The sequence below is a fragment of the Meles meles genome, chromosome 4, assembly GCF_922984935.1.
Source record: "Meles meles chromosome 4, mMelMel3.1 paternal haplotype, whole genome shotgun sequence".
NCBI lineage: Eukaryota > Metazoa > Chordata > Mammalia > Carnivora > Mustelidae > Meles > Meles meles.
In genome coordinates, this window is record NC_060069.1 from 36,008,937 (window position 1) to 36,029,204 (window position 20,268).

Consider the following 20,268-nt stretch of genomic DNA (forward strand, 5'->3'; position numbering starts at 1 on the left):
TGGGGAAGGGGAGGCCGTGGGCCCCGGCCAGCAGCTCTCATCTGCCTTGGAGCACAGGAAGGCGGGAGAGCCGTCCCGCTGAGGGTCAACTGTCTTGTGACCTGAACTCATTCCCCTCATCCTCATATCTGCCTCAGGTCATAGGAATCCCCTGGCTGGGGCTCTTGTGCTCTTTCCCCACTGAGTGACTCAGTAGCTGGGGGTGGACCGAGGGGTGTGGGCGGGGCTGTTGGAGCCCAGATCCTACCTGACTTCTGAGGTTTATGGAGGGCCCGGGAGGATTAAGATCGGTAATCAGCCATTGATCCCCTTTGCAGTAATTGGATTTGCCCTTTGAGGAACTTTTGGCCTCTTATTTATTTATTTATTTATTTGTCAGAGCGAAAGAATGACAGAGCACAAGTGGGGGAGCAGCAGGCAGAGGGAGAAGCAGGCTCCCGGCTGAGCGCGAGCCGATGCTGACGCGGGGCCCAATGTGGGGGCTCAATGCGGGCCGGATACCAGGATCCTGGGATCATGACCTGAGCCCACTTAACCGACTGAGCCATCCAGGCATCGCATTTCGGTCTCTTCTTGACTTCGCATGATGCATTTGTTAATAATTAGAAAGTAATGCATATTTGGCTCTAAAGAGTTTGAGAAAAATTGTGTGTTAGCCTATATCAGATTCCTTGAGTGCAAAGAAAAAATTGGCTGGTGTTTACTATCCTTAACTGATTGGAAGGAAGATTTGCTAGGATTAACCTCCAAGAAGCAGCGTTCTTGGAAGAAAAGGAAGAATGACTTTTGAGGTAGAAGAAACTCAAAAGACACCAAGGAAATGGGAGTTGTACCTCACAGAATGTTTCTAAGGGCCCCATGAGATAACACCTGACAACCACTAACCTAGTCTTAGTCTTTGTAATTTTGTCATTTCGAGCATGTTATAAAAATGGGATCTCATAGTTTGTAATCTTTTGAGACCCACATTTTTCTTTTTCTTTTTCTTTTTTTTTTTTTTTTCTTAAGATTTTATTTGTCAGAGAGAGAAAGCACAAGCAGGGGGAGGAGCAGGCAGAGGGAGAGCCAGGCTCCCCACAGAGCAGGGAGCCTGAGGTGGGGCTTGAACCCAGGACCCTGGGATCATGACCTGAGCCAAAGGCAGGCACTTAGCCAACTGAGCCACCCAGGCATCCCTAGACCTTCATTTTTCATTCAGCTTAATTACTTTGCAGTCTGGTCAAATTTTTGCATGTATCGATACTTGTTTTCAGGAGAGGTTGGGGTCCTGAAGTGATATGGGTTGACTCTTCTTAGACAGATCTGAGGGGAAGAAAAGATAGCTCAGAGCTCAGGCCCTGGGTATTAATCTAGACTCCCATCACTTACCAGCTTTATGCTGTTGGCATGGCTGCTAATCTGCGCCTATCTCAGGCTCCCTATGGACATATGAAAGATGGTGAAACAAACTACCTCAGAAACAAACAGTAGATATATGCTCAGTAAAGTGTTTATCATGAAGTAAACACTCAGTAGTTCATCTGGTAGGATTCTGTTTTTATCCATGAACCTCTCAATTACCATTATCATGCTCTGCCACAATAAACTTTTTACAATCTTCGAACAAGATGTCTGTCCTGGAGGGCACCTGGGTGGCTCTGTCAGCTAAGCGTCTGCCTTCGGCTCAGGTTGTGATGTCCAGGTCCTGGGATTGAGCCCCACGTCCAGCTCCCTGCTCATCCGGGAGTCTGCTTCTCCTTCTCCCTCTGCCTCTCCCCTGCTTGTGCTCTCTCTGTCTTTCTCTCTCTCAAATGAATAAATAAAATCTTTTATTTATTTATAAATAAATATATATTTATTTTTATTTATATATATATTTATATATATTATAAATTTATATAATATTATAAATATATATTTATATATTTATATTTATATATTATAAATATTTATATATTATTTATTTATAAAAATATTTTAAATTGGTAAATTGCCCTGTAGCAGTATCATAATTTCTTTGTGGCTCTGTGATAGTCAATCAAGTAATTATAGTTTAATTATATAGTATGATCACTTTGTAGAGCTTTATGGTGTGTTTCGTTTCATTACATATGTAAGCATTTTCATTTATTACTATATAATCTTCAGAAACATAATTTCTTTAAAAAGATTTATTTTAAGTATACTTTTATACCCAACATGGGGCTCAAACTTACAACACTGAGATCAAGAGTTGCATGCTCTACCAACAGAACCAGCCAGGTGCCTTAGAAATATAATTTTGATAACTTAATATAATTGTTGTTCGTCAGTTTAAGTGTTTCACTATTGTTGGGATTTCATTTGTTTTCTCTGTTTTGGCATTCTATACTCATCTGTACATAAAGTCGTTTCTGTCTTTGGATTGTTTTCCCTTTTTTTTTTTTTTTTTTAAGAATTTTTATTTACTACAGAAACAGAGCATGCGTGAGAGAGCATGAGAGGGGCCGGGGAGGTGCAAGGGAGAGAAAGAGGGAGAAGCAGGCTTCCCACTGAGCAGGGAGCTGGGTGTCGGGCTCAATCCCAGTACCTGGGGTTATGACCTGAGCTGAACTGAAGACAGATGCTTAACTGACTGAGCCACCCACGAGCTCTTCTTTTTTTTTTTTTTTTTTTTTTTTCCAAAAAATTTATTTTAGAGTGTGACCTGAGGGGGTGGGAGTGGAGAGGGGTAGAAGGAGAGGAGAGAGAGTATCCTCAAGCAAACTCCTTGCTGACTTGGAGCCAGTCACAGGTCTCAGTCTTCTGAGCCAGAGATCATGACTTGAGCAGAAATCAAGAGTCGAATTCTTAACCGTCTGAGCCACCCAGGAGCCCCTGGATTGTTTTGAAAGAAAGATAACCAGAAATGGGATTACAGGATCATTTTAGGACATTTGATACATAGCATTAGCATGATTTTATTACCATTTAAACTATGGTGAATATGATAGGCTAAAATGGTATCTCATAACTTTTTACATTTTCCATTCGCTGTAATATTGAAATTATTCTGTCATGATTTATTACTAATTGCATTTCATTTTCTGTGAGTTTAAGATTTTATTTATTTGACAGAGAGGGAACACAAGCAGGGGGAGTGGGAGAAGGAGAAGCAGGCTTCCTGCTGAGCCGGGAGCCTGATGCAGGGCTCAATCCCAGGACCCTGGGATCATGACCTGAGCCAAAGGCAGACACTTAATGACTGAACCACCCAGGTGCCCCTGGTAATTCTTTTTAATTGGGGAATTGCCCGTTTTCCAAAGTGGCTGCACCATTTTTCATTCCCGCTAATAATATATGAGGGTTCCAATTTCGTCAGTTCTTGCCAACACTTCTTACTATTTGTTTTTTTGTTTATAACCATCCTAGAGGATGTGAAGCTGTAAATCATTGGAGTTTTGATTTACAGTTCCCTAATGGCTAATGATGTTGAATATCTTTTCATGTCAATTAGCTGTTTGTATCTCTTCTTTGGAGAAATGTGTATTAGCTCCTTTCCCTATACTATATTTGGTTATTTGTCTCCTTACTGAGTCATAAACTTTTTATATTTTTTGGATACAAGTCCCATATCAAGATATATGAATTACAAATATTTTTTCCCCATTCTGTGACTTCCCTTTTTACTTTTATGGTAGTATCTTTAAAAAAAAAAATAAGTAATCTCTACATCCAATGTGGGGCCCGAACTCATGACACCAAAAATAAGAGTCGCATGCTTCTCCAATTGAGCCAGCCAGGCGTCTCTCAATATATACTTTTTAGAGAAAGAAAAGTTAAAATTATTTAACTTAGTAGTATTACAAAAATATCGGACACCTTGAAAGATTGTTGGAGTCCATTAGGGATCCTAGAACCACATTTTGGGAACCACTATACTATACATATACACATAAAAATTTTTGACCCAACTCAGTATCAGTATTTAGTTTTCATATATGGTGTTTATTTTATTTTATTTATTTATTTAGTTAGTTTCCGAAGTAGAATTATTGATTCATCAGTTGTATATATCACCCAGTGCTCATTACAACAAGTGCCTTCATTAATTTTTAGAGAGAGAGAGAACACTTGCATGCACACAGAAGCAGGAGTGGGTGTGGCAGAGGGAGAGAGAGAGAATCTTAAGCAGGATCCACGCCCAACACAGAGCCAGACATGGGGCTCAGTCTTCACGACCCTGAGATGGTGACCTGACCTGAAATCAAGAGTCGGATGCTTACCTGACTAAGCTCCCCCAGGTGTCCCAACTTTCAGTTTATTTTAAATGAGTACATTATATCTGTTTTTAGCTTTTTAATTCTGAACTCTGTGATAACAAGGTGATACATGCTTTTAATCAATCAGGCTATGGCTCTTAAAATAACTGCCAAAATGTAGTATTACATTTTAGCTTGGAGGCAAGAACAGTAATAAAGATCTTCCCTATGATGTAACAACTGGATAATATCTATTTTTTAAGATTTTATTTATTTGACAGCGATCACAGGTAGGCAGATAGGCAGAGAGAGGTGGGGAAGCAGGCTCCCCACTGAGCAGAAAGCCAGACTCAGAGCCTGATCCCAGGACTCTGGGATCATGACCTGAGCCGAAGGCAGAGGCTTTAACCCACTGAGCCACCCAGGCACCCCAACTGGGGTAATATCTTTATCATGAAATTAATTATGTGAATTTTTCTAGATTGAGGTTAAAGTAAGATTTTCTCCCCAGATAGTCCAAACTCTATATAATAAACTGACTGCTAAACCATAAGGTGCATGGGAAAGATATTGTTGGTGATCATCTTGATATTGTTGGTGATCCTATGTAAGAATTCTGAAACTTGGCTCTCAATTTCATGAGAAGGAATATATTTTCATATATAAATTTTCCACACATCTAAGAATGATAATATTCTTTGGATCCTCCAAATTCATTTTGAACTTCTGAATCGAAATGTTAGCTAGAAAATAAGATTGAACTAAAAACTGCTTACATTACTTCATAGCACACAACCCATGAGACGTCCTAGTATGCAGATGAGGATGTGACAGTGAGTTTGGAGTGACAGTTCTGGAAGCAATAGAAGCACCAGACAGAAACTCTTAGAGAAGCTGAAAGAAGCTAAAGCATTTTAAAACATATCAAATGGGTGAGTTTTAATAGTGTAATTCTAATATGGTTATTCCCTTATTTGCAAAACTTAGTTGATTAGCAGATTTGCCCATGAATAAGTGATGTTACACTCAAAGTGGAAAATGCATTTCTTTGTTTCATGATTCTATTTAAAATTTAAAAAAAAATTTTTTAAAGATTTTATTTATTCATTTGACAGACAGAGATCACAAGTGGGTGGAGAGGCAGGCAGAGAGAGAGGAGGAAGCAAGCTCCCTGCAGAGTAGAGAGCCGGACGTGGAGCTCGATCCCAGGACCCTGGGATCATGACCTGAGCTGAAGGCAGAGGCTTTAACTCACTGAGCCACCCAGGTGCCCCTTAAAAATTTTCTTAAGAGAAAGAGAGAGAGGTGGGTGATGGGTCGGGGGAGAGGGAGAGAGAAAATCCCAAACAAGCTCCATGCCCATTGCTGAGCCTGACACAGGGCTTGATCTCACAACCCTGGGATCGTGACCTGAGCCGAAATCAAGAGTTGGACACTTAACTGACTCAGCCACCCAGGCACCCCTTTTTCATGATTCTAAAATCAGTTTTGTGTGTTAAAATATGTTTAATGTAGCTTGAGCGACACTTTTGACCAAATCAGTTCCACTTCTCAATTATATGCAGGAGTGATCCTTTTCCAGCACTCAGTAACTGATTACAACATCTCTTCATTTTCTCCTTAAATAAACCAAGATATTCAAATACGTCTTAGAACTGCTAACATCGTATGTTTGTCTCATAAAGTAAAATGAGCCCAGTTTCAAAAAACTTAAAAAGGAGCAGGGTTTTACGATCGAGACTACTGTTGTACCATGGGTAACTCTTATTACACTTGCTTATTATAGTTCAGCCATTGTGTAGGTGAGGATTGCTCATGTAATAATTTTTGTACCCAAAAGTATATGTATATAGGCACACACACACATACACTACACACACACGCACACACTTTTGCTTGATAATATCTTCACTATCTTTTTTTGTTATTACATGAAGTTTAAATATTTTCAGAAAAGGGCAAAAGTTAATATTTTATTTTTAAAATAAGATTTTGTTTATTTATTTGACAGAGACAGTGAGAGAGGAAACACAACGGGGAGGGGGCGTGGGAGAGGGAGAAGCAGGCTTCCCACTAAGCAGGGAGCCAAGATGCAGGGCTCAATCCCAGGACCCCGAGATCATGACCTGAGCCAAAGGCAGATGCTTAACAACTGAGCCACCCAGGCACTCCAAAAGTTAATATTTACTACATAACTTCTTTTTGAAGATGTTTTTATTTTAAAATAATCTCTATACCCAATGTGGGGCTTGAATTTACCACCCCAAGATCAAGAGTCATGTGCTCTACCAACCGAGCCAGCCAGGTACCCCTCTACATTTTGTTTTAAAGTATCTTTGATAACATACGAAAAATGTTTTTTGATTAAAAATGTATTTTGTTTTATATTAGATATCACTTCTTATCGTGGAATGTTCTCAACTATTACGGCACGAGAGAACCACGGTGCCCATGTGGGTGTAAGGTAAATACTCAGCCATTCCAATTCCATCTCCTCTCCACGTTGAATTCTGGCTCTCAGGGAGGCTTAGTACATCCCAGCCCTGAGCCCTGTGGGGCTAACATGTGAGCATATTCTGGGACTGAGTGCTGACGTGGGAGTGTCAGGGAAGTGGCAGGCTGGAGGAGGCTGGGGGAGAGTGAGGAAAGGGGTATCTGTTCCTCAGGGATGGGAGAGACAGTGTTTGACAGCTGGGGGCAGTGAAGAGGAGGGAGTAACCCTAAAGAAATATGGACTCCCACTGTTTCCCAATAGTCTCATTTTCCCTTGTTGCAAGCCTGGGTTTTGCACGTTGAGGCCCCATTATTTGGGTCATTATGGTGCCATTATTTTCTGACGTTTGTTTTTCTTTCTCTTTTTCCCCTAGACCAAAAATATATGGCAGTGACAGAGCCTGGTGCCCCTCAGCAGCCTGGTTTCCGGTCTCCACAGCCACCTGCTGCCTCCCCAGGTCCCACTTAAGGATTCTCAGGGCTACAGGAGTAAAATTTGTTTTTTCCAACTTCCTTCCTCATGTTGACTCCACATGTCGCCTTGAGGGCCGTGGTAACTCACTCTCCGTAGTAGTAGTTCCTGTGATACTCTTTACTCCTCTCTCATATATGAAATGGCAGTATAAAAATGGCTTGTACTGAGTGTACTGCCATTTCCCAACTTATTTGCATGCTGAGATAAAAACATACTCTTTAAATATACAGATCTGTATTTGTGTGTTTTCTGCCTCCAACTGTGTGTAACAAGGAAGGGATAGAACCTTGGGTTAAGGAGAGAAGACCTGGGGTGCCTGGGTGACTCAGTGGGTAAGCCTCTGCCTTCAGCTCAGGTCATGATCTCAGGGTCCTGGGACTGAACCCTGCATGGGGCTCCCTGCTCAGCAGGGAGCCTGCTTCTCCCCCTCTCTCTCTGCCTGCCTCCCTGTCTACTTGTGATCTCTCTCTCTGTCAAACAAAATCTTTTTTTAAAAATCTGCTTAAAAAAAAAAAAAGGAGAGAAGAAGCTCAGCCAGGGCTGATGGACCTAAAGGTAGAAAGTCAGGGTTGGAGGGAATTGGTTGCTACAGATGGGATTGGGTGGATTGGTGTGTGTGTGTGTGTGTGTGTGTGTGTGTGTGTGTTGGGTAGTAGTCCAGGGGAAGGAGAATGGTAGTGTGCAGAGTACGCAGAATTGTAATCCTGGGGTAATAAAACATGTTAGTATCTAGCTGTAAGGACCATTCTTCTTCGGTCTCTAGTTGCTGTTCCGTGGAAACTCTGCTGCTCATCAACAGTCTCCCATTGTTTTCTTTTTTCTTTCTTTTTTTTTTTTAAATAGTGGTTCCCAGGGTCAAACAACTGCAATTTCACCAACAGGGCTACAGCCTGGGGAGTAGGGCAATTTGGGGGACTTCCTAAAGTCTATCTCTGGACCAAAATCTTTGAAATGAGTCTCCATAATTGAATGATTCAACAAGTAAACTCGTAAATCAAATGGTTACATATATGTTTCTACTGATTAGGTACAGCAAAGATTAAGAGGCAGGAGTGTTTCCCCAGCCCTGATCTAGTTTTTGGCATTCTTTATTGGAGAAATTTGAGGAAAGCGATGAGCAATGTTGTTGGATCAACCATATACTCTCATCCAAACTCTCCCCAAGTTGTTCCATTCACCCAAGGGTTAAGATGGAAGCAAGGGCAATGGGATGAGGAGCTCTATTGCTGGGGTGATTGCTGGGAACAGCGGCAGCTGTTTCTCCTCTCCTACTGGTCTCAGTGTTGAGCCATGTTTGAAGGCATTGCTCACTCCACCCAGCACAACCCCTTTGAGGCTCATCCTGGTGGCTCCTGCTTGGCTCTGATAGGCTGCTAGGCTAGCACCCTCCATGTGCCATTCAGATGGGTTCCCTGTGAGCTGACTGGAGAGAAAAAAGCCTTTCAGCAGTTACCCACTGGCCCACATATTTTCTCTTCCTCCTTGCTGGCCAGCTACTGGGTTTTGTGTTGGGGTTGGAGTAGGGGAGGTTGGTGTTCAGAGGCTCAGAGGTCAGTGGGAGGACCAAGCCTCATTCCCTTAGAGCACCAGGGTGCACACTGCAGGGTGGGTTACAGGGTGACCAAGGCTTACCCCACCCCCCTCAAATCTGCCTCATGGGATAAAAACACCTCTGGCTGATGCCCTGGGCAGTTTCTTCCCCTCAGTGAGTCTCTGTCTAACTGTAATGGGCTGGGTGGGGATAAGGCCATTGGGGTCTGGGTCTCTTCTGGCATCAAAGGGTTGTGCTCTGGAGAACTAAGATGTTTCATTAACCGTCCATCCATTTCAGGTGATTGGATTTGCTCTTTGATGAACACTGACCTCCTCGACTTCACATTGAAACAGGTGATCATAAGATAAAACTGCCTGTTTTATTCTTCAGGTTTTGAAGAAAGGTACTTGTGTATCATATAAAGTTCCTTGGATGCAAAGAGGAAATTCCCTAGTGTCTTTTATCCTCACTTGGTTGGGAGGAAGAATTGTCAGGGTTAAATCCAAAGAAGCGGTGCTACAGGCTGGCTCAGCTAGCCCTGTGTGCTTGGAGGAAGAGGAAGACTGGCCTTTGAGGCAGCAGAAAACCATCAGGGGCTCAAAAAAAAAAAGGATGTGGAACCTACTAGATGAGCCTTGGTCTGCATTACTGCGCTCAGAGGGGGAGCTACCATTCAATTTGAAAGCAGACGCAGTGAGATTATGGTTTTCCATTTTGTTTTGTATTCAGATTTGTTTATTTGAGAGAGAGCAAGAGCATGAGAGAGAACATGAGTGGAAGAGAGAGCATGAGCAGGGGGAGAGGCAGAGGGAGAGGGAGGAGCAGATTCCTCACTGAGCAGGGAGCTCCATGCTAATGCAGGGCTCAATGCAGCGCTCCATCCCAGGACCCTGTGATCATAACCTGAGCTGAAGACATACGCTTAACCAACTGAGCCACCCAGACACCCCAATATTCCATCTTTTAAGTAGTGATAGTACTTTTGAATGGAGACACTTTTATTCTTTATATTTTTTCTTTTATTTAAAATGTTATAGTCTAGGGACACCTAGGTGGCTTAGTCCGTTAAGTGTCTGCCTCCGGCTCAGGTCATGATCACAGTGCTGGGATTGAGTCCCATATGGGGCTCCTTGCTCAGCTGAGAGCCTGCTTCTCCCTCTGCCTGCTTCTCCCCCTGCTCACACACACTCTCTCTCTCTGACAAATAAATAAAATCTTAAAAAAAAGTTATATTCTATCCTTTTAGGGTTTTCCCTTAAAATTTAAACTACAAAGTTAACTAATAAAGTTTTAATATAGGACTTTTAAAATGTGGAACACTTTAGTTCTGATCATTCTCCTGTTTGTTTTATTTTATTTTTCAAATGGAAGTTCTCCCATTTTTATCACCGAGCCAACATACTAGAGCAGAAGTGTAGTAACAAAGAAGTCACTTCCCCAATAAAATATGTAAACATCTACCTGGAAGTGATGCTTACAGAGTGACAGGATATGAGCGTGTGACCTTTCTGCAGCACAAATACCCATCTCCTGGGTGGTCCCTTTCAGACCCAGCTTGGCTCTTCTCCAGTGCTGCCTCTGGGACTTACACCTGATTTTATTACCAATTTTCATCTGAATCCCCCGGGGAATGGGACAATTCTGGTTTTGTTTCTTGGCCAGGAATCCCTTGATCCCGAAGGTCTTATGAGAAACGATTTTGAGGAAGTCAGGGGCACACACCACGATGGCAGAGCGAAGGAGAGAGCTCCAGGTGGCTTATGTTTTATCTTTGAATGATATTTTAATTCTACCTCATATCTACTTCTCTTCAAATTATGCAATTTATTTTTGTTTTATTAGGCTAATTTTCCTTCGGAAATAAGTGTTTATTATATTTTTCTCCACTGTTGCATCTCATGCCTTCCGGGATCATTCATGATTTTCATCATGAAAACTTGATGTTTTATAAATAAAACTCAAAACCTTTTTCTCTGTGTAGTAGATAAAAAATGCATTAACTGAAAAAACTCAAGATGAATAGAGATGCTGAGGTCCAATGGACATGAATTTCTTTCTTTGTTGAGCTCTTCCTTAGTGCTCTGATAGATTTAATAAAGAGAAAGGGAAAACAAAAGACTGATCTTTAACCTTTAAAAAATTGTTTTAAAAAATGTGTAAGTAATCTCTACACCCAACGTGGGGCTGGAATTCAAGACCTTGAGATTAGGAGTTGCATGTTCCTCCCACCAACCCGTGCCCCAATGATCTAACTTTTAGAAGAAAAAAATGAGCTTCATTAAACTTTAGACATGATCCTTTCTGTAGGTGAACTCCGCAATTTTATGGTAATTCCAGTTGGTAGAATACTTAAATTTGGTTTTATTTAATAAAATGACCAAATTAACATTATCAAAGCTATTTAGTGTTCTTAGTAAGAATGAGAAAATGAGAAGCAGGCTCACAGCCCTTCTGCACTCTACAGTGTGAGGTCTCAAGCAAAAGTATACTTGTTTTGTTTTGTTTTTTTAAGATTTATTTATTTGACAGAGAGAAATCACAAGTAGACAGAGAGGCAGGCAGAGAGAGAGAGGGAAGCAGATTCACTGCTGAGCAGAAAGCCCAATGCAGAACTTGATCCCAGGACCCTGAAATCATGACCTGAGCTGAAGGCAGCGGCTTAACCCACTGAGCCACCCAGGCGCCCCAAAAGTATACTTGTTTCAGTTGCGAGCTTAAATAGCTCTTGTTTCTCAGAATTCTATTATATATTTCAAAGTATATTTTCTGGAAAGAAATGCTGTCTTTGAGCTTTAATGACAAAATTTTAAATTTATCCTGAAATAACTTTCTTAAATTATGGCCAGCGTAAACGGGGAAATTCTGCTCTACCTGCTGCCATCCGGTGGCACTTTTCCCGAAAATAGCAATTTTCCAAGAGTGGTCTTAAGTCCCTTGGGGGTGACAGACAGCAGATCCCTGTGACCCTGTCCAGGGCATTCTTGATATCCAAACTACATTCAAAATAACACTATAACTTTATCTTTTTCACTCTGGTAATATTTGTCCTGATGGTACAAAAAGAATGGGGTAAAGCCACTGGGACCTTTAGACAAATCGAGGTAGTACACAAAACTGTACTCTCCTCACCTCTCCAAGTGATCCCAGTGCCAGCTGTACCTCGGCATCTCCCGATGAAGCCGGAAAAACTGATTGTTACCTCTACCCTTATTCACATGGAATTCCATCTTACCTGAACGACTTACTATGTATAACTATCCAAGTAAGTATTCTGTAGACATTTTATTGAAAATGAATGAAGTGAGCCTGTTATTTCAAGTAAAACAGCTGACAGTAATTATTGCTAATGATTAAGTGGGAACTTTCAGGTGAACATTGTAATCTTGGAAAACTTGTATCTGCTACTATACAATGACAGTTTCTCAATACTTAGTCTTCTGATGAGATCAGTGATGATATTACTGAATATGATTTGGTAAATAGAATAATGGCCCCTAAAGATGTTTATATCCTAAATCCCACAAACTATGAATGTGTTCCTTTACATTCCAAAGGTATTCCATACATTTGATTTGAGATAGGGAGATTATTCTGGATTATCTAGTGGGCTCAGTGTAATCACAAAGGTCATTATAAAAAGAGTGAGAGAGATGAGAAGACGATACACTGTTGGCTTTGGAGACAAAGAGACCATGAGATGATCAGCAAATGTGGGTGAAATCCAGGAACTGGCAAAAGCAAGTAAACAGATTCTTTCCTAGAACTTCTAGAAGAAACTGGCCCTACGAACCCCCAGTTGAAAATGATTTCTGATCTTGGTCAGACTGCCAGAATTGTAATAAATTCATGTTGGTTAAGCACTTAGTTTGTGATAATTTGTTACAGCCACATCAGAAAACTAATACAGTGATATCTTGATATTATGTAATGTGGATGATTTCACATTTTCTTAATCTTCATAATTCAGCTTATTGAATTATTATTATAATTTGACCCTGACCAAACTGACCAAACTGACCAAACTGATCCCACTTCTCAAAAGGGGTCATTTATCGGCATTCAGTTATCCATAATGCATCTCCTTATTCCCCCCTTTTTTTGAAACCAATTTATTTTTTATTTTTTTTATAAACACATAATGTATTTTTATCCCCAGGGGTACAGGTCTGTGAATCGCCAGGTTTATACAATTCACAGCACTTATTTTCCCCTTTTAAAAAGCCAAGACTCAAAGAAATATTATCTCGAAATTGTTAACAATGTATGCATGCCTCATAAAGGAAAATGGGCCTCGATCCTAAAAAGATGAGGGGTGAGGAGTTTTGTGATTGGGATGTACTGTTATACCATGGATAGATTTTATTACATGACTTTATTTATTACCTCAGCTTCCGGTATAGGTGTAAATATTATTCACACAAGTGGTCTTTGCATTCATGAGTGTGTTTATATACAGGTACACATACAGGTACACACACACATGTATTATATAAAGCTGTAAATATGTTCAGAGAAAGAAAAAAGTCATTTTGTCTAAATTAAACAACCATTTTCTAATACCATTAGAATTATATGAAAAAGGTTTTATGATTAAAATAAATGTAATTTCGGGGCACCTGGGTGGCTCAGTGGGTTAAGCCTCTGCCTTCGGCTCAGGTCATGATCTCAGGGTCCTTGGATCGAGCCCCACATCGGATTGTCTGCTCAGCAGGGAGCCTGCTTCCCCCTCTCCCTCTACCTGCCTCTCTGCCTACTTGTGATCTTTCTCTCTGTCAAATAAATAAAAAAATCTTTAAAATAAATAAATAAAAATAAAATAAATGTAATTTCATATGAAGCGTTACTTGGAATGTTCTCACGAGAGAACCACTGTGCCCATGTGGGAGTACGGCAGCCACCTCCTGCCTCCCCAGGTCCCACCTAAGGATTCTCAGCACTACAGGAATGATTTTTTTTCCCACTCCCTTCCTCAAGGTAACTCATCCTGTCAGCTTCTCCAATGCCATGGTAACTGTGTCTCTGTTACTCTCTTTCCCTTACAGTCCCCCTTATATGTAACATGAGACATTACCATTGTTTATACTTTAAAAAATATACATACGTGTGTTTATATGTTTTGTGTCTCCAATTGTGTATAATCAAGAAGAGAACATTGAGTTCAGGAGGAAAAGCCTCAGCCAGGACTGACTGAAAGGTAGAAGGAGGGAATTGCTTATTCCAGAAACAGGATTGGTGGTTTGTGTGTGTGGGTTGGGTTGGGTGGGAGGTGGTACAGAGCATATGCCCTGAAGAATTGTTTATTTTTTTAATTTTTAAATTAAATTTATTTTGAGAGGGGTGGAGGAGAAAGGGAGAGAGAGAATCTTAAGCAGATTCCACACCCAGGGAGGAACCCAATGTGGGGCTTGTTACGGGCTTGATCTCACAATCCTGAGATCATGACCTGAGCCCAAACCAAGAGTCGGCACTCAACTGACTGAGCCCCCCAGGTGCCTCTGCCCTGAAGAATTGTAATCCTTGGTGATGAAGTATCTCTTGGGGCATTTGGAGGAGACAGCTCTCCTCTGGGTTTTAGTCTCTCTAGTTATATTGTTATGTTAGGGGTGGGTGGCTGATTTCACATATGGGATTTCACACTAGTCCTCTGGGGAGTAGGACATTATTGGAGATTTTTTAAATAATAAAAAACATAGTCAGTCTCTCTCTGGAACAGTCACTGAAGTTCATTGCTGAATACTTTATTCTGTTTCTATTTTTCTATCCTTGTACCAGTACCACCAATACCCAATCAGGTTATTTTTTCTATTGTCAAGTTGTAGCAGTTCTTTGTGTGTCTTGGATATTACTTCTTATCAGATATATAATTTGCAAATAGCTTCTCCCATTCTGTAGACTGCCTTTTTACTCTGTTGATTGTATCCTTTGATGCACAGAAGTTTTAAATTTTGGTATAGTCTTTTTATCTATTTTCATTTTTGTTACCTGTGTCTTCGGTGTCATCTTCAAGAAATCACTGTCAAATCCATTGCCATGAAGTCTTCCCACTATGTTTTCTTCTATGAATTTTATAGTTTTAGCTTTCATATTTAGGTCTTTGACCTGTTTTGAGTTGATTTTTGTATATGGTGAAACTAAGGATCCAGCTTTATTCTTCTGCATGAGAATATCCAGTTTTCCTAGAACCATTTGTTGAAAAGACTTGTCCTTTCCTAATTGAATGAACTTGGCACCTTTTTTGGAAATTACTTGACCATATATGTGGGGATTTATTTCTGGGCTCTCTATTCTAGTTCATTGGTCTATATGTGTGTCTTTATGTCAATATCACATTGTTTTGATTGCTGTAGCTTTATTATATATATATATAACCAATGCCCTTTATAATAAGTTTTAAAATCAGGAAGTGTGGGACCTCCAAATTTGTTCTTCTTTTTCAAAATTGTTTGACCATTTCAGGTTTCCTCAGATGCCATATGAATTTTAGGATGGATTTTTAAAAATTATTAACTATCTATTTATTTATTAGAGGAGGAGGGGCAGAGAGAGAGAGGGAGAATCTTAAGCAGACTCTGCACTGAGCACTGAGCGTGATGCAGGGCTTGATCCCAGGATCCTGGGATTAGGACCTGAGCAGAACTCAAGAGTCAGATCCTCCACCCACTGAGCCACCTAGGGGCTCCTGTTTCTCTGCTCTGTATTTGTATCTCCTGTATGTTCCAAGAGTGTATCCTTTTTTTTTTCCTTTATCTGTTTTCCTAGAGGTTTGTCAATTTTGTGTTTTCAGATACTGCAGTGGGTCTATTTTACTTTCAAATTGTGTTTAATTTCTGCTTATATTTATTGTTTATTTCCTCATGCCATTTTTGAGTTTATTCTACAATTTCTTTTTTTACTGTTTCTTTTTCTAGTCAAACAGCTGTCACTAATTTTCATTCTTTCTTCTCTTCCGATATAAATATATAAATATGTAAGGGCTCAGTTACCCTCTCAGGCCCCCTGCAGCTGCGTACCACTATTTTGGATAAGTGATACTTTATTATCATTCTGTTTCAAGTGTTTTCTATTTTTCATTGTGATAGTTTCTTTGACGTCCAGGTTCCATGCAAATGTGTTTTCTAATTTTCAAATGTACAGGGAGTTTTAGTTATCTCTTTAAAAATCAATTTGTAGGGGTGCCTGGGTGGCTCAGTGGGTTAAAGCCTCTGTCTTTGGCTCAGGTCATGATCCCAGGGTCCTGGGATCAAGCCCAGGGTCCTGGGATCAAGCCCCGTATCAGGCTCTCTGCTCCGCAGGGAGCCTGCTTCCTCCTCTCTCTCTGCCTGCCTCTCTGCCTAGTTGTGATTTCTCTCTGTCAAATAAATAAAATATTTAGAAAAAAAATCAATTTGTAATTTAATTGTTTGCAATTTTCTATTTCCTTATCAAAGTTTTGTCTGTGTATTCAGACCTCCCCTGTAAAATGACTTATTTAAGTGCTGACTTGATCCAGTTTTGAGGCCCTGGCTAGAGGCTGATCAGTTCCCTTTTTTGAGCAGTAGCTTCCTTATCAGCATCTAGGCTCTGGGACTACTGTTCACAGCCCTAATCACCCTGGGACCAGACCCCAGGGAGCTAGGGACAGTTCCTCTGTCCCAAGACCTCAAATTATCCAAATTAGCCAATCAGCAGAAAACCCATGAAAACTAACTAACGTCACCCTCCTTGTCAAACATAAGCTGCCCCCTACAGGCCCAGCTCGCTGTTGCTCTGTCCCTGGGTGCAATGCCCTGTGTGGCCCTGGCTGGCAGCCTTTTCTCATTTTAAATGAAAGTAACAAGTCTTTGATGCTTTAAAAAAAAAAAAGATTTTATTTATTTATTTGACAGAGAGAGAGAACGAGTGGGAGTGGGGAGGCAGAGGGAGAGGAAGAGAGAGAAGCACACTCCCCGCTGAGCAGGGAACCCTGACATGGGGCTTGATCCCAGGACCCCGAGATCAGATGCTTGACCGAGCCACTCAGGCGCCCCCAAATCTTTTATGTTTTACTGCCACTGCTCTGCAGCTGAGTTCCACGGAGCTCCTCCTGAAGGCCTTGGGCATGGTTTCCAGGGTCACATAGGCTGGTTCCTGTGGGCTGGTGTGGTATGAATGGCCTGGGGAATATACTTGGATGTTTTTGGTGTTGATATAAGGTTTGGTACACCAGAGGGCGCTGTAGTCTTATGTTGCGGCTTTCCTTCCCATTGTCTGCTGGGGCGGTGCCACACACCACCTTGCCTTGGGGGAAGGTTTGCCCTGAGTGTTATTTTCCTGGTCTGCTCCTCTCTAGTCAGGTTTGAGTTCTTCATTCAGCCCGGTGGAAGATGGTGTGTATGAAAGCCTCTAGAGTGTACGTGTTACTGACTACATCTCTGGCTGTGTGGCCCTCTCCCTATTTTCCTGTTTCCCCATCTATGAAACAGACATGACCAAATACGTAATCTTTTTGGGGAGGTGGGTGGGAGTATTGCTTAGTTTTGAAACCCCTCCTGGGAGGAAAACCTATTTAGTGTTTCTCCAGGACAGTTAACCTTATGACTGCAAACTGGAAGACGGACGTTCTCCAGACAAGAACTTTTGCAACTTGAAAACCTGAAATGTGCTCTTCACCTTAGCACTAACTCAGAAATGGAATGTGGCCCACTGAGTTTGCATCCAAATATCTCTGGTTCCTAGCTGTGGCTCCCGGCCACAAGCCACGCTCAGCTACTTCATGAGAGAAAGCTATTACTGTGCGTTTTATCTACTGATTTCCACCACCAGCGCTATGGTGAAGTGCCTGCCTGTCTCTGGCACCAACACTAGATCACTGGGCCTCTCCATGGTCCTCAGGCGGTATCATCCCTTTTGCAGATCAGAAGACTGAGGTTCACATAGCTATGACTTGGTGGCACTGGGATCCACAGCCAGACGGCGCAGGCCTCAGAGCAAGTGCTGGCGACCAACACAGAGGCTGGAAGTCACGTTCAGACCCGGGATGCTTCTCACGCAGGCAGATTGAGTTGAGGGAGCATTAACTGCCTTTCATGGGAGCATCTCTGGACCCACAATGACCAGTGATAACACACGATCATTGGCACCTCTGGCTATCACATGTTCTAGAACCCTAACACCGGATCACTCCTCCTCCCAGGCCGGGTCCACGGAAGCTTAGGCGCGGTGCTCACATGGGCTTGCCCGGGGCTTTCCCAGCTTCCCACCGAGCCCCCAGCTCTCTCATTTGTCCCTCAAGGCCTGGGATTCCATAACAGAAGCTTCCCCAGACTCTGCGTTTTTAAAAATAGGGGGATTTAGGGTGCCTGGGTGGCTCAATGGGTTAAGCCTCTGCCTTCGGCTCAGGTCATGATCTCAGGGTCCTGGGATCAAACCCCACATCGGGCTCTCTGCTCAGCAGGGAGCCTGCTTCTCCATCTCTCTCTGCCTGCTTCTGCCTACTTGTGATCTCTCTCTCTGTCAAATGAATAAATAAAAATCTTTAAAAATAGGGGGATTTATTTATTTATTTATTTACTGCTTCAGTCAATGAAAAGGAAACTTTTTGAAGCCCCGGGGCTTTGGGCTGGGGCAGGAGGCCACCCTGTGGGGAAAGGGGCCTTATTTGACCCTCTTCTTGGTGCACAGGTTGTTGCTGTGGCCACACTTCTCTTGGCAGGTGACAGAGTGGGAGCACTGGGGCCGACCATCTTGTCGCAGTTGTGTTTCTGGGCCAGCGTACAGAGGGGAGGCTCGATGAGGCCACCCTGCAGGTGAAGCCCCAAGGGCAGGGAAGCCTCTTTCTGGATATTTCAGTTTGAGAGAGTATGGCCATCCTCCAGCCATTTGCTTGCCAAAATCATTTGCTTGCTGCTGGTCAGGCAGGATGCCCTCCTTGTCTTGGATTTCGGCTTTGACTTTCTCAATGATGTCATGGGGCTCGGCCACAAGGGCGATGGTCTTGCCCATCAGGGTCTTCACGAGGATCTGCATCTCTGCAAGACTGCCTCCGCCAAACCAGCTGGCCACCCCGTTGAAGAGAAAGACGGTGGCAGAACCTAAAAATACGTTTATTCTATAAATTGCCCTCTATAATGGGCATAGGTTCACTGGTCAAGTATGTTAGGGGCTTTTTTATTCTGTATCTGCTTCCAGAGGTCACAGTGATATTGGCACTGGAAAGCCCCAGGGGTGCTGCAGTACAGAGGGGTGTTTAACCTGAACCCAAGCCCTGAGTTCCCCGTACTGATCTGATCATAGATCTTCATTTCTTTTTCTCAGGGTGTCTGTGAATCTGGTTCCCCAGCTACGTGCTGGGATGGCTGTCCTAGCTCAGGTCTCTCAGCTCTGTTGACATTTTGGGCAGGAGCACTCTTTGTTGTAGAGGGCTGTCCTCTGCCTTGTAGGATTTTAGCAGCTATTCCTGGCCTCTTCCTGTTAGAAGCCAGGAGCAGCTCCTCCTGGCCCTAAAGAAAATGTCTCCAGATATCACCCAAGTGCCCTGGGGCCAAAGAACCCCTTGGGACACACCACTCTAACTCATGCATTTGTAGTAAAGGCAGTATTGCCCTCAAGGAGTCAAAAACTGGTTTGGGGAGGTGAAAAAAACCTTTCTCTTTTTATGTATAAAGCACTGATATACGCATACTACATCATAAACAGTATTAAAATTTCATGGGGAGGAGATGCCTCAGTGACTCGGTTGTTAAGCATCTGCCTTCAGCTCAGGTCGTGATCCCAGGGTCCTGGGATCCACCTGGAGGGCTTGCTTCTTCCTTTCCCTCTACCCCTGTTTGTGTTCCCTCTCTCGCTCTCTCTGTCAAATAAATAAAATCTTGGAAAAAAAAAAGGTTCATGGGGAAGTGAGATAAGAAAAAACAACTGAAAAGACTCTTTGGGAGAGGGAATAAAGCACAGAGGGTGTCAAACGTGCTCTGGCGCTGGTCCCTTTCATGCAGACTCCTTGGGAAAAATGACCTCTGTGGCTCTTCGAAGCCGAACCGAAGCCAGTAGAGGGAAAACATCTGGAAGCTGGCAGAAGCTGAGGAGATGATGGGCCGAAGACTTGGGACTGCTGTGACTGCCACGCAAACGCAGAGGGCCTCGGCCACGACCGCTGTCAGTGGAGGAGCCATGATTTCTAAGTAGAGGGCTGTGGGCAGGGGTCCTCCTGTTGTGAAGGGGGCTTGAAGCTAGGTTGTCGGGTGCCACGTTACACCCAGTTATCGAACGTGGCTGTCTATAGCCCTCCCAGTCCCTCCCGGACACACACACTCGCATACATGTTTCTCTCCTCTGGTTACCCTTTCTCCTGCCTGGGTCTGGCCTGCCCCTCTGACCTCCTCAGATTCCCGCTCGTTGGAGGATATAGCCCATCATGGTTGCCTGCCACCAGCAAATAATGAACAGCCTGCTGATCCAGAATATATAGATCGTTTCTACTGCAGGGAGCCGGCCAAAGGCAATTTTTTACATTAAAAAACCAGCAAATCAATGTTTAAAAATCAAGAAATTTCTCTTTTAAAAGAAAACTTACTTCATTTTCCTCTTTAATCTAACAGAGAGCAAACCTTCCT

The 20,268-nt window shown here is 42.5% G+C and overlaps 1 pseudogene; it reads right to left on the reverse strand.

The window, feature by feature from the left end:
- Nucleotides 1-18,313: 18,313 nt before the first annotated feature.
- LOC123939888 lies at nt 18,314-18,685 on the reverse strand (annotated as a pseudogene).
- Nucleotides 18,686-20,268: the final 1,583 nt, after the last annotated feature.